The sequence below is a fragment of the Tachypleus tridentatus genome, chromosome 3 (genome assembly GCF_004210375.1).
Source record: "Tachypleus tridentatus isolate NWPU-2018 chromosome 3, ASM421037v1, whole genome shotgun sequence".
NCBI classification, from domain to species: domain Eukaryota; kingdom Metazoa; phylum Arthropoda; class Merostomata; order Xiphosura; family Limulidae; genus Tachypleus; species Tachypleus tridentatus.
The window spans coordinates 98,145,885-98,161,360 of NC_134827.1; the positions used below are offsets into that span (position 1 = coordinate 98,145,885).

At 32.6% G+C, this 15,476-nt stretch overlaps 1 long non-coding RNA gene across 1 annotated transcript; it reads right to left on the bottom strand.

Annotated features, from left to right (window-relative positions):
• Positions 1–6,327: 6,327 nt before the first annotated feature.
• LOC143247567 (uncharacterized) lies at positions 6,328–13,557 on the bottom strand. Its single transcript, XR_013026612.1, has 2 exons — positions 13,421–13,557; positions 6,328–10,149 (listed from the first exon to the last, which is right to left on the bottom strand). It is a non-coding gene; the product is annotated as an uncharacterized LOC143247567 (long non-coding RNA).
• Positions 13,558–15,476: the final 1,919 nt, after the last annotated feature.

A 15,476-nucleotide genomic window follows, 5' to 3' on the forward strand; every position in this document is an offset into this window, starting at 1 on the left:
AGAAATTAGTTTGAAAAACAGCAACTTAATTCATTAGTCCAGGAAATTGTATACTATTACCTGAAAACAGTATGGTGATTCTTAACTATTAAATATGGGCAATTTTAACTCGTTGTTTGCTTTGTTTTGAATTTCGCGCAAAGCTACTCGAGGGTTATCTGAGCTAGCCGTCCCTAATTTTACATTATAAGACAAGAGGGAAAGCAGCTAGTCATCACCACCCACCGCCAACTCCTGGGCCACTCTTTTACTAATAAATAGTGGCATTGACCGTCATATTATAACGCTTCCACGGCTGAAAGGGTGAACATGTTCGGTGTGACGGAGATTCGAACCCGCGAATCTCAGATTACGAGTGGAGTGCGTCATCCACATTGTCATACCGGGCCATTTAACTTGTAAAAGTACAACATTAAAAACAGACAGGTGTTCATTGTTAACAAGACTACACACATTCAAAAAAGGAAAAATAGATTTAATCTAAAAACAAATGCGTATAATAAAGCAACATTAACATTACGTATGAAACTTACAGCTAAGACTTTCGAACGTTTATCATAACACAGCGACAGTTTATTTATTACATTATTGAGGAGTTTGTTTGTTTTTAGTTTTCGCGCAAAGCTACACGAGGGCTATGTGCAGTAGCCGTCCCTAATTTAGCAGTGTAAGACTAGAGGGAAAGCAGCATGTCCCCACCACCCACCGCCAACTCTTTGGCTACTCTTTTACCAACGAATAGAGGTGATTAACCGTCACTTTATAACGCCCTCACGACCGAAAGGGCGAGCATGTTTGGTGCGACGGGGATTCGAACCCGCAACCCTCATATTACGAGTCAAACGCCTTAACCCACCTGGCCATATCAGACCTCATTTCGAAGTGAAAGGCGAGATTTAAGATGACTACCACAAACCACCCACCGCCAACCCTTTGGGGGAATCTTTATTAACGAATAGAGGGATGGAACTTCAATTATAACAAAGCTTCTTGTGGCTGAAGTGATGGATTTCGATAACGCGACTCGAAGGTTGCCAGTGAATTAACCTTTGTTTCATTTTTTTTTTTTTTTAACTAAGCACAAAGCTACACAATGGGCTATCTGGGCTCTACCCACCACGGGTATCGAAACCCGGTTTCTAGCGTTGTAAGTCCGCAGACATACTGCTGAGCCACTGGGGTCCCTTTGTTTCGAAGCATGTAACTTTTAATTCATATTTATCAGTATTATGAGCTGGGTGGTGTTAAATTTTCAAATCACATATGAAATGCAGTACACGTATAATCCGCCTTTTCATTAATCCCGATTTATTTCTGCCCATGTCCGGGGGTGTGCGGAGAGAAGTTTGATATGATAGTGAACATACGTTTAGGCTTAATGTAATGGTTAATATTGGCAAAGTTATGCAGAATAAGAGACCATCCTCAACAGTCATGACACTTGAAATTATTTTAGACAGAATTAGAGTAAATTAATCTTCGAAATACTTCCCCCCTTTATTAGTTATATTTTTGTGCCCATAATACGAAGCGATAGGCGCGCGTATACCCACTTTAAATTTCTACTCAGAGTATCTACCAATCTACCCTCAAATTAAAACTATACTCTTCAAAATAAGAAACGCAAAAGGGATATTTTTTTATTATTTTAAAGAGAAATATATGTAATAACGTTACAAGCTCAGAGTATGTGATGTTACACGTGTTAAGGCACTGATTGTCAGACCAAAATGACAATAAAAGTTGTGCACTTTTAAAACGGAGGAAAACATCGGATTTTTCGCCAAAACGCATGCGTGGCCAATAAATTTGTTTGAGAGATCTGCATGTTCTGCAAGTGCAACATGTGCAAAATTCCTATAAAAGTGACGGGTTCTCGGTTTCCATAGCACAGTGTTAAGCCACCGATACGCAATACAGTTACGCCAAGACTGACTGAAGCACAACGCAACAACGCCATTGGTCGCTTAGAAGCAGGCGAATCTCGATCATATGTTGCCAGAGCTGTGAATGTCCGCCCAAGCACCATCACAAGGCTATGGAATCGTCACCAACAACATGGATCAACTTGTGACCGTCCACGATCTGGCAGACCTCGTGTGACCACGCCCGCACAAGATCGCTACATCCGGTTACGTCACCTTCAGGATAGGACCATCACTGCGACGTCTACTGCCTCAACCATACCAGGGCTGCGTAGGATTTCCGATCAGACCGTATGCAACCGTCTACGAGATGCAGAAATCCGACCTCAACCTCCAGTCAGAGGCGTCATCTTCACCCAGCAAAATCGTCAAGCACGGCTGCAGTGGTGCTCGGGCACATCGGGTATGGCCTCATCGACGATGGAAGCATGTTTGTTTCAGCGATGAATCACGTTTTATGCTTTGTAGGCAGGATGGAAGGACCCGTGTTTACCGTCGCCGAGGTGAACGTTTTGCAGCAAACTTGTGCAGGAAGTTGACAGGTTTGGTGGTGGCAGCGTCATGATGTGGGCTGCCATCGCCTACAATGCCAGAACAGACCTTTTACACATTCGAGGGAATCTTACGGCTCAACGATACGTCGACGAGATTCTTAGGCCCCATGTGCAACCCATCATGATGAACGTCAACGATGTTTTTCAACATGACAACGCCGTCCTCACACAGCCCGACTCACCACTGTCTTCTTGAGACACCACAACATCAACGTTCTTCCCTGGCCCTCCAGATCACCAGATTTAAGCTCCATTGAACACCTTTGGGACAAGTTGCGACGGCGACAGCCTCAACCGCAGACTCTACCTCAGCTTGCAGCCTGAGTGGACAGCCATTCCACAGGATGTGATTCGTCATCTCATCGCTTCCATGGGCAGGAGATGCCAAGCAGTTATTGATGCTCACGGGGGGGCATACTCGTTATTGACGTTGAGTGACGTTAAACTTCAACTAGTGAGCGTGGATTTCGCCTTTGCAGACTTTGGATGTTCAGCAGTGAATGTGCAAAGTTTCACACATGTCATACAGAACTACCCGAAATAAACTTAACAATTTGTCTCATATTTTGCCTTTTGCGTTTCTTTTTTTGAAGAGTATATTTTTTGCAGGGTTAGAATAATCTACGAAACCTTGTTCCAATATATCAATAGAGATTTTACGTCCTAAGACTAAAACTGTAATTGGATTTGAAATTATTCAAGAGATGATGGACCTGTCAACTAAAACTTTGTACTTGAAAAACAATAACAACCAAAACTAAAGTGATTCTACGAGGCATTATACTGCACCTCAAAAGGTCTGTTTAATTTTCACAAACAACGATACATTATCCTCTTGAAGTTACTTAACAATATTATTATAATTTATAATATTACGATAATATTCATTCTATTGGTTTTTATAAGTGTACTTCATATTATTCCATTTTTTACTTAGTGTCACAATAAAATGGACATTGTTGTTTTAAATTAAGCACAACGCTACACAATGGGCTGTCTGTGCTTTGCTCACCACGGGTATCGAAACCCGGATTTTAGCGTTGTAAGACCACAGACATACCCCTGAGCCACTGGGGGAGCTCATAAACCTACACCGTGGGCTGTGTTCTGCTCATCACGGGTATGGAAACCCGATTTTCAGCGGTGTGTTACTGGGGACAAAATTGACATGTAAAGGCATTAATTTTACCTACGAAATTGGTGGGAAACGTATTAATAAGATATGCTAGACGTTGAAGGCAGTAGTATGTTGGAGATCTGAGGTTGTGTATGATCCTATGAAGTTGCGCTGTGCATTGTCAAATGAATGGTTTTCTTATAAAACCAACTGGCACAGAAAGGCTGCTCAACTGTTGCAGTTTAACGCAAGTCTTTACAGTCATTCTGAAAACAGTGCACATGATCTAACTGTTTAGTTGATGTACTACCCGCATTTCAAAAACAGGCGGGAAAACCATAAAATGTCTCTTACACAAACGTATGTTGTAACAGTGAGTGAAACATTCTGATACAATAAAACTAAATATAATTTTTTTACATAAATTTTATATAAAACTAAATATAAAATGTTTCTTACACAAACGTTTGTTGTAACAGTGAGTGAAACATTCTGATACAATAAAAATTTCGCACTCAAACTTAGTGTACATAAAGACGTGTATTCCAAAACTTTATATAATGAAGAATTGATTTTACCATATCAGTACAAATCAAAAGACCCTTATATCTGTTGTTTGTTATTTTAAGTTTCTGTCTTGATATTTAACGGCAACATATAGGTAAAAGCATTTTTTACCAATCAAAAAATACATCTTTATTTCTTTCAGGATGGATTATGATAAATGAACGTGTGCCTGCAAAATGAGTACAGTATTATACAAGTTAACAAAAAAATGTGTTAAACTGCTTCCCGTAGAGATAAAAATACAACGATTATTATTGGATCGATAAGTTTTAGAAATGATTGCAAACGTCAGTTTAACGATATATTAAATTTAAAAAGGTGAGAAGTGCCTAAGTAAATTAAACTCCTAGTTCAATGTGTTGCTGTGAAAAAATCTATTAAATCTTTCATTACAATTAGAGTTAATAGTAAACACATTATTTGACATTTGATATGTTCAATACATTGATTTATTTTACTATTAATAAATATAATCCAACATCTAAGCACGCCCTCTACATTCCTACGCTCAATTACGCAACTTACTATCGGCCAGTTACCTTTCTTTCTTTCTTTGTGAACCTGACTATGGCCGAAGAAGGTCGAAAAGTTGTTCGATCCTCTATATCGTGCTTTCTCTACCCATACCAGCCCTTTATTACATATACAATATGTTTTAAAAGATACTTCGTACAGCGTACCAAATTGGCAACGTGAACTACTAGTACTTTGAGATGGCTTACACAAACTGTATATTACTGAATATAGTTCGTTTTACAAAACTTAAACGATTAATATATATATATACACACAGAGATGTATTTGTGAATGGCTAATATATTCACTAATACTGTCAGATATCATAAATAGAGACAAGTCTTCCATACAAATACATTTATGCGATGTAACAAACACTGCCTCAGTAGACGTCCTCATGAAACATGAGTGGTATCACGTGAAAACAGCTTCAAGTTTACAAATACTACTGAAATGCACTTCTGGATTGGTTTGCTGGGTCCAAACAACAATTATCTATAAGATCAATAGTTATTCTTGACTCTGTTTCTCAACACCATAACAAAATGGGGTAATAATGACCAAAGAAGGTCGAAACGTTGTTCGCTCCTCTACATAGAGCTTTCTCTATCCATACCAGCTGTTTTACAAATATAAAATGCAGTAATAACGGCCACCTTTGCTCTAAGCGCAATTTTCAACAGTTTACATGCATGTCATAACAAAATCAAAAGGTTTTTAAATGAACCCTGTTTTATTATAATTATCACCTCTAGTTAAGGCAAAGATTGAACCTTTTTTTTTTTTTTTCAGACACAAAAAAATACTATCCTTGTTCTTGAGGGGGACACTTTGACAGTAAGGTTGGACAAAAATGGATCCTCGAAAGAGTAAAACTATCCCCATGTAATCCATAACACCTACAATTCATAGTAAACGTAGCATTTGCAAACTTCATTTAAATTAACTGAATCAATACATATGTTGCTGAAAAGTATTGCTAAAGTCTTATGCCTTGTAAAAAAGAATGGGGTACTAATATGGGATAAGACAGGCTCTTATCCTAAGCCACTCACTGTAAAAAATAAGTAGAGTTGAACTATATCCTTTAACAGCATACTCATCTATCTATAATTCCTCATTGTGTGAATTCAATAAAGTATTTACACTGTAACCACGTAAAGAGACAAAACAAAGTGCTTACCACAGTTCTTCTTGCAGCACGTTTATGAACAGTGCCGCATAAGTAACAGTTATACATAATTCCTTGTAGATGGAAGCATGATGTAACTGTTGATTTACACAGGTGGCCATTCTACTAAAGCACACTGACTGAACTCACTTTCCCGAATAAGGAATTACTTAAAGGTTTCAAAAGGATAACAGATAACATTTGAGAAACAAAAGGTAAATGTTTGAAATGCATCTTTTTTGGGGTAAAAAAACAAATGGTGTATACTTACGAGAAAATACGACTATTAAAATTTACACAGTGCTTATTATGAAGGTTAATTTTGTAATGATTGTTCATTACCGATGTTTAGAATCTTAGAAAAATCAATGTTTTGATTATACTTTTGGACAAAAACTGTACAATATAAACACCACAGAAATAATCCTTTGATAATAACCAATCAATATGAATAAATAAATAAAATGTACAAATCCACTTACATATTACATTTAATAACTTTATCATACAGTGATAACATCTTGTGTTAGAAATCAATAAAGCATGGGGAATTTCAATAGTTAAGAGGTGTTTGGACATAGCTGCTATGAGAAAAACAGACACACTGACTGTAAAACAATATATTAACATAATAAAACTATTTTACACTGATAATAATAAACAGATTGAATAACAGCGATCGTCCACCCAATATTTTAACGTCTATGGTGAATATGAAGTAAAATAACACTGAATACATTTTAAATTTTTTAAAATATTATAGTTCGATAATTTGTTAGTTTTGTTTTCAAATTTGTTTATGGTTTCTCATTTACCACCAAGTTTGAAAAGTTTTAGCAACTATTATTCCTCAGACACAGTAAATAACTTAAATTAATAATAAATAAAAGGTTTTAAGAATACAGCATACTACTTGAATTATGACCAATTTGTAAAATCACAATTTCATTTTAATATTAGTTTTAAAGAAATGGTAATTTATGTTCTTATCTTACCATCAAATGTGAAAACTATAATAATATAGCTTTAAAGCCACTTTTTAAAAGACAAAATTATTAGTAAGTCATAAAATTATTTACATCCTAAAAACTGTTTTGTTAACGCTAAAATTTATAAAGCAATCAAAATATAAAAACACTAAACCTTAAAAATTCGTATTAGATGTTTAAAAATGTTATGAGTTTAGGTTAAATCATACAAATAACAAACCACATTAGGCACTAACCCTAGTACAATTATTTTTCTAATAACTGAACTTAAGTCTCTCAAACACACACACACACACACACACACACAAAGATGCTTTATGAAACTGCAAAACTAATTTGTCTATCTATTCAATATGTTTTATCTATTAAAATAACCTAGTAAGTTTCATGAGGTTTCATAGTGAGCAAATGCGATTACAAACAAACAGTGATATCAATATTTGATAATAGGCCTTAGAAGCATAATATGTTATGATATTTGATTATAAAAATAACAACCTGCAACATAAACATATAGTTTTGGATTTTAGATACAATAATATGAGCTATCTTGAATTACATTAAGAGGATACAGAACTCAGAAGTTTAGTTAGGTTGTGATTCCAACTATACAATGAATACCATGTACTCTCTCTTTCTTTGAAAAGCTCGTTATACAATAATATTTTAAATAAATAATTTGCTTTTAAAGCAATTTTGTTCAGTTAAAAATGTCATGACATTAAAACATAAAAATGCCTTTCACCAAAATTCCATACATTTTACACAGTTTATAACTTTAAATAAAACAACAAAAGACACGCTGTATAATAAGCAGTAACAAATACATCATTGCAATAGACACATTACAATCCCGTAATGTTTACAACCTGTCATACTGACCATAAAATTGCCTTTTTACAGTGGAGCGCCGTTAAGCCGCGGTATTTGGGGGTTAATCTGCTTAACCGCGGCTTAAACCTTTGTGTAAAATTGAGGAAGCTACTGGTACATCATCATCAATGGAGTGATTTCTATTGGGTTTGTGACCAATATTTATACAATTCCACAAAAATATCGGATTATCGAATTAAAAATACTTTAATTATTGATCACTTTTTTCACGGATTTACCGCGGATTAACTTTAATGTATGGAGAGGTGTGATTCGGTAACAATGGTAGCCTCCATAAAGCTGACATAGAGAGCGGATAAGGTAGATTAACGGTCGATTTCTATTAGAATATATTTTATTTATTTCCCAAATTAAAGCAAATCCTTTTTAAATATCCCCTTGAAGTTATAAAGACAAGGAGAGTGTGAGAAACTTTAAAAAGCCAGGTAGTAGATTTAATACATCAAACATTTGGGGACAAGACTTGCTACAGCGGCTTAAGCGATTTCGCGGTTTACTAATCCGCGGCTTAATGGCGCTCTACTGTATTTAAGGCTGACAATTAAATAGTTGTAGTTTATTGGAAATAAAATACCCAATAAATTGTATACGATCTCATAATGCACTTTCATTTTCCAACCACAGTATATTTTCTTTTCCTTATGTTCAACACTTCTGAACTCTGAAAACTGACTTCTTTTCTAGGTACTTCAAAGACCTTTAACAAAAATTCAAAGTGGCTTGTGTGTTTTATGGTTCCAGGATGCCCCTTTCATGTACTCACATACTTTGTGAAAAAAAAAACATTTATCCTGCTCGAATTGCCCCTCTCATGTACTCACATACTTTGTAAAAAAAAAACAACATTTATCCTGCTCGAATTGTGTCCAGAAATAACAATTTATACCACTTAAATCAACAAAAACTTTGCACCACCGCAATGAAGTCAGAACACGAAAATGAGTTACCACAATTCAGATGGCAGTATCATTCTATTATTAACGTTTAACATCATGAAATCATTTTGAGTATAAAGCAGCAATGTCCCATGAAAAACAAAGACAAATACTACAAACATTTGTGTCATAATTAACAAATTATGTAACTGCATGAACTTAACATCTACCAGAAATTCAAAGTAAAATGATATGTACTTCTATTAAATGTCCATGGATAAACTCATAAGGTCTGATGGTTGGAGAGATTCTTTCACCTTTGATGACTGAGTTATAAATGGTAAAAAAATTTCTAGCCACTTTATATATATACATACAGCAACAAATACTTTGTGAACCTACCAATCATGTAAAAAAAAGTGGATTCTTACAATTTTAGAAAGAGCATGAGAGGGCAAGATTTGTAACCAAATAAAGTAATGGGTGAATATGAAGGAAGAAGTTGTTCTGAAACACAAAGATGGCATATGACATGAAACACAGAAAGAAGTAAAAGATGGATTGAAAAAAGAAATAGATAAATTATGGAAACTTGCATTATTGTTTAATTGTTCGTGTATGTGAAATGAAATAAAGTAAAACCAATATTCATACAGAGAATGGACCTAAAAATGTAGTACATGATATTCACAAAGTTTACATACTTGGTGTCTACATCAAACTTTCATTAGTTTATTTAATACTGTTTGTGAGTTGGCATTTATTTCATTTGTTGTTTAAGTTATCTGAATTACGTCAATTTTCTCGAAACAAGTAGCACATTTTTATTATTTTAGAAATTGATGCTAATACCTAAATTGCTTGTGTTTTAAGTATTATTAAATACTCATTTTAGTTACAAAGTTACCAAAAAAATAAAATGAAAATCATCTGATTACTGAACTAAAGCATCTTATTGTCTTAACAAATTTGTAGAAAAAAAAACATATCTCACTTACAATTTCAAACTTTAAATGATACAGTGTGTGACAGTAATAAAACATACAATTTGACCTATGAATGGCATATCCTTGCTTTGGTGAAAAGGAAATAAAAACTTATTCATTCAGGATTCATAGATATCACAGAATTTCTATATATGTCTGTTTAAACGCCCAGACACTTCAGATACTCTTTTACATTTGTATTTTTCAAATATTTGTTTGTTAAACAAGCAGTATATCTGAATATTTAAATCAATAGTTCATTCTAAATAATGAGGAATATAAAACCCTGGTTTACAAATACGTGAATTTCTTTTTGGTTACTAAAATTATTCATTTTTAGTATATTTTTTTTAATGTTCAAAGGACTATCTTTTTCAGTTGAATACTTCTGTTCTTGCTCTGATTTAGTTTACATGATTCTAATTACACAAGTATATTATTTCCATGGTTTAGGTCTTCCAGGAACTCTATGAGCATTTACAACACCTGATTGTTTGTCAACATTCATCACTGTAGAGGGTGTAATGGTTCGAGACTGAGAATACACTGAAGGACCTGAAACAGTGAAATCAGAGGAAACTTTCAACAAAACTATCATGAAGTAGTCCTTGCAAATAAAACACTAAGTAAAAACAAACAATCCAAACTATCATGAAGTAGTCCTTGCAAATGAAACACTAAGTAAAAACAAACAATCAAAACTATCATGAAGTAGTCCTTGCAAATAAAACACTAAGTAAAAACAAACTATCATGAAGTAGTCCTTGCAAATAAAACACTAAGTAAAAACAAACTATCATGAAGTAGTCCTTGCAAATGAAACACTAAGTAAAAACAAACAATCCAAACTATCATGAAGTAGTCCTTGCAAATAAAACACTAAGTAAAAACAAACAATCAAAACTATCATGAAGTGGTCCTTGCAAATAAAGCACTAAGTAAAAACAAACAATCTAAACTATCATGAAGTAGTCCTTGCAAATAAAACACTAAGTAAAAACAAACAATCAAAACTATCATGAAGTAGTCCTTGCAAATAAAACATTAAATAAAAACAAACAATCCAAACTATCATGAAGTAGTCCTTGCAAATGAAACACTAAGTAAAAACAAACAATCCAAACTATCATGAAGTAGTCCTTGCAAATAAAACACTAAGTAAAAACAAACAATCAAAACTATCATGAAGTAGTCCTTGCAAATAAAACACTAAGTAAAACAAACTATCATGAAGTAGTCCTTGCAAATAAAACACTAAGTAAAAACAAACAACCCATTAACAAATAGGTATTTATGCATTTATAGTTATTTTGCACAAACTTTTATCACCACAACAATAAAAGTTCTAAAACCAAATATATTGAAGGTCCCTCCAAAATATTGTATTTCTTTAAACCATCTAGACAAGGTAATCTATCATTAGTTCCTATAATTATTTCTCATCAAGTCTAAAACGTAATTTCTGAAGGCATTACTGTTAACTTTGCAACAAAATAAATTTATTATAGACACACAGACAAACCAAATTAATTTTCTACATGGTGAATTTATTTTATTTATTTGGTGTTTCACTGTGGCCTTGGAGAAAAAAGTGTGATAAATATTTTTTATGCAATTTTTAGCCACATTAGTTTAGTTAATTTTTAAACTGGTGTTCACAAGTTACACAATGAAAAGATTTTTAGCATGCAACAGAACAACAACAAAAATTGAATTTAGAAAAACAAACAAAGAAATACACAATCCAGTAATCATGCTGAGATAGAACGATGAATAATCTTTTACACACAATTCTTCAAGTTTCTACTTACAAATTCAAATTGATTTATTTGTGCTAACCTTATAATATTCATTTTCCAGAATTCTATAAGCTCATCGTGAGTTTTTTTTGTATTTATGTATCTTGTACACATGCACATCAAGAACATTTTCACACACTATTATTGAAGCAAGCTACCAAGAAATGTTACCTAACTGCACACTTCAAACAAATCCTTCTGCTAATCTCTAAATAAATTAAAATTGTGATTACAATAAAAATTATGAACTGTAAAACTAAATTCTAAATGAATGAAAACTGTGGTTACCAAAAAAAATTATGATCTATAAAAACAATTCTAAATAAATTAAAATTGTGGTTACAAAAAAATTATGAGCTATAAAACTAAATTCCAAATAAATGAAAACTGTGGTTAACAAAAAAGAAATTATGAGCTATAAAAACAATTCTAAATAAATGAAAACTGTGGTTACAAAATAAATTATGAACTGTAAAACTAAATTCTAAATGAATGAAAACTGTGGTTACCAAAAAAAATTATGATCTATAAAAACATTTCTAAATAAATTAAAATTGTGGTTTCAAAAAAATTATGAGCTCTAAAACTAAATTCCAAATAAACAAAAACTGTAGTTACCAAAAAAATTATGTGATATAAAACTAAATTCCAAATAAATGAAAACTGTGGTTAACAAAAAGAAATTATGAGCTATAAAAACAATTCTAAATAAATAATAACTGTTGTTACAAAAAAAAAAAAGAGTTAACAAAACAGTTTCCAAACACAGACTGAAGTTAATAAGTTTTTAAACATAAGGAAGATATTAAGTTAATAAGTTTTTAAACATGAGGAAGGCATTAAGTTAATAAGTTTTTAAACACAAAGAAGATATTACCAATTTAATATTTTTTCCTATCATTTTACATAACCAAAATTAACAAATTAATACAGACTAATTATTGTCTTCAGGTGTTAACTTCTGGGCCTAAGACATTATTTAGTTTTATTCAGATAATGTGATCACAAACATGGTTTCATTAGAAAGTTATGTAGAATGTTCTGGTAAATATGACAACCTTAAGAAGTGTATTTGTTTGTTTTTGAAACTTGCGGAAAACTGTGTGAGGGCTATCTGCTCTAACTGTGATCAATTTAGTAGTGTAAGACTAGAGGGAAGGCAGCTAGTCATCACCACCCACCACCAACTCTTGGGCTACTCTTTTACCGATGAATAGTAAGACTGACCGTAACATTATAATGCTCCCACGGCCAGAACATTGAGCATGTTTGGTGTGATGAGGATTTGAACCTGCAACCCTCAGACTGCAAGATGAGTGCCCTAACCACTTGACCCTGCCAGGCCACCTTGAGAAGTACTGTAGCAAATGTTACAACAGTAAACCCAAATAATACTATATTTACTGTTATGACATTTTGTCTTAAACATTAGTATATACAATTGTAAAGAAACAAAGTATACAAACTACATGTATTTCCACAGGGTTTCCGAGTGTTCTGTTTTACGATAAAATAAAACCATAATTAAAGTCACAAATTTTTATTTCTTGCTTTTCAAGTTAATGTGTTATGCTGTGTTGTAGCCAAGAGACTGCATAATCTTTCTCATGATTCATGACAAGCACACATTTTACTAACTGACAACACATAACTGTATAGTGGTGCGAGTGATTAAAAGAGGTTACCTGTCCAGGTAGCCTTTGACCTCCCTTGCAGGGAAATTAGGTTGAAATGAAATTACTTTCAGTATAAAACTATTAAAGATAAATAATCAAATGCAAGTGATAATTAATCAATCTGTTCTTTAAAAGTTTCTGCTAATTCTATAATATTCCATGGTCTGTAAATTACATTACGAAAACACACACACTGGATTGAGGGAAATTTTTTAATTCTAAAATAAACATCTAAATTAACCATTGAAATGTTTTAAAAAGGCAATTGTTTTTAAAAGTTGGGGAAAAAAATTGGAGTTCTACAGTATTTTGGCAAAGTCAGTGAAGGAAATAAAAACATGATATACATACATGTACTTGGTGTTGCACTGATTAGGAATCTGTCTAAATATACCTGAAGAAGATCAATATGTAATATTGTTAAAGAAAATATTTTGCAATTCCTTGATACAAAACAGAATATTGACACTGACCATATGATAAATAAAAAATAATCTGATTTTAACACGTAAAAAAACACATACTTGGACATATAGCCATGACGACAAAAACTTGTTGAAACGTTGTACATTTTTCACTGCTTTAAACTTGTAATAAAATTTTCTTTGATACTCATTCAAGCTATTTCCAAACCGTATTAGTCTCAAAATGTATTTTTTTTTTAATAATCCAATGTACTTGGACACATAATTACTGTTTTATCTTCACACTAAAAACATGCCAGAAAATGGCTTTACTTTGAAATCATTGGAGTTTTCCATGTTTTAGTTTCATAAAAATATAATGCAGCACTTGAAGTGGGAGGAAACCAAAAAGCAGGATGATTTGTGAGATGTTTAAGCTGAGTACTATATTTCTTGTTTTTCATGTGCATTATTTATTTATTACTATAAAAGTAAGCAAAATGTAAACAAAACAGAAATGTATTAGATTAGATTAGGCAAAATAATGGGAAAAAAATTAACCTAAAAATTCTACATTAAGTGTGTTCACAAACAGCTCATATATTACATTCAATACATTAATTAATGCTTGCTAATTGTTTGGTAAGTATCTTGCAATTCGTATGGTAATAATTAAACATGCTTCAAAAGGCAATAAAATAATATCATTAAGTAATTTAAATACATTGTCATTAGTCTTAAGCTACTTAGGATAAACAATTGTTGTTTAGGTTTGTTTAATTTTTTAATGTGGTTACCCAAGTTAATCAAATCTGCTCAGTCCATATAGAGTTAGCAGTAGGAAATATAACACATAAAATATAAAGATTTACTGATGACGTATTTGTTAAGAGGTTTTAGGCATTGCACAAACGAAATTTGAAATTTTTAGACGAAGAAACTATTTTTAATCTTGACATGAATTATTATTACTTTGCACTCTGAGCAGTCTACACTGTAGCTTTGAATATTTATGGACAAATGTTTAACAAAGAGCCCTAATTTTAAAAAATCTGATTTTACATTTATTCAATGTTTATCATATTTTGTGAAGATTCACGAGCCATGTTAACCCTCCCTTGCAATAGGCTTAGCAAAATCAACAAAGTTTGTAACCTAATTAAACTTTATAGTTTCCATACTGTAACTTCTAACATGTTTTATCTTCATTTTTTATCTGCATAATCCATAAAACCTTTTCAGTAAACCTTAATATTTTGTTATTTTTTCTAATAGTAACTCTATACGAGTTTAGTCAGTTTGACAGACCTCGTAAATGTTATAAAAAAAAATACAAAGTAAATGTAATTTACCAATTTTTAGCCATGGCAAATTGGACCATAGAACAGTTCTTAGTTTATTTACTTTTTGAAGTACAAAGTTCTAACTCGTGGTTCATCATCTCTTAAATGATTTAAGAACTAATTACAGTTTTTGACTCAGGAGGTCAAACTCATTCAATTGATGTATTTTACCATGTCCAAGGTCTCGCAGATTAATTTAATCCTACTTCAAAGAATTTCAGTTTGGGGTAGGCTGGTAGAGATTCTGATGAATAATAAAATCAAACTGGGTATATGCACACCCGATGCTTTGTTTTGCTGGCACATAGAAATATAGCTAATAAAGAGGAAACAGAAGTTTCGTGAATTACCCTCCTGATTGAAAATTGTAATTATATTTGAATTGTTCAAGAGATGACAAAACAATCAACTAAAAGTTTGTACTTGAAAAAAAAAAAAAACAGATGTTTTATGAGTCGCCATACCACAGCTAAAAAACAACAACAAAAGAATAAAACTATTAGTGATGGGAACTGCCAGCCAATTGTTTCACAATGCTATTGTGATGCCATTACAATGAAAATTATTGTAAAGATGAAAAAGTGTGACAGTAAGAAAAAACAGCTTCTTTTCATGGCTTATATTACAAAGCTGTTGGAACCTTCTTTCTTTATAACTTGA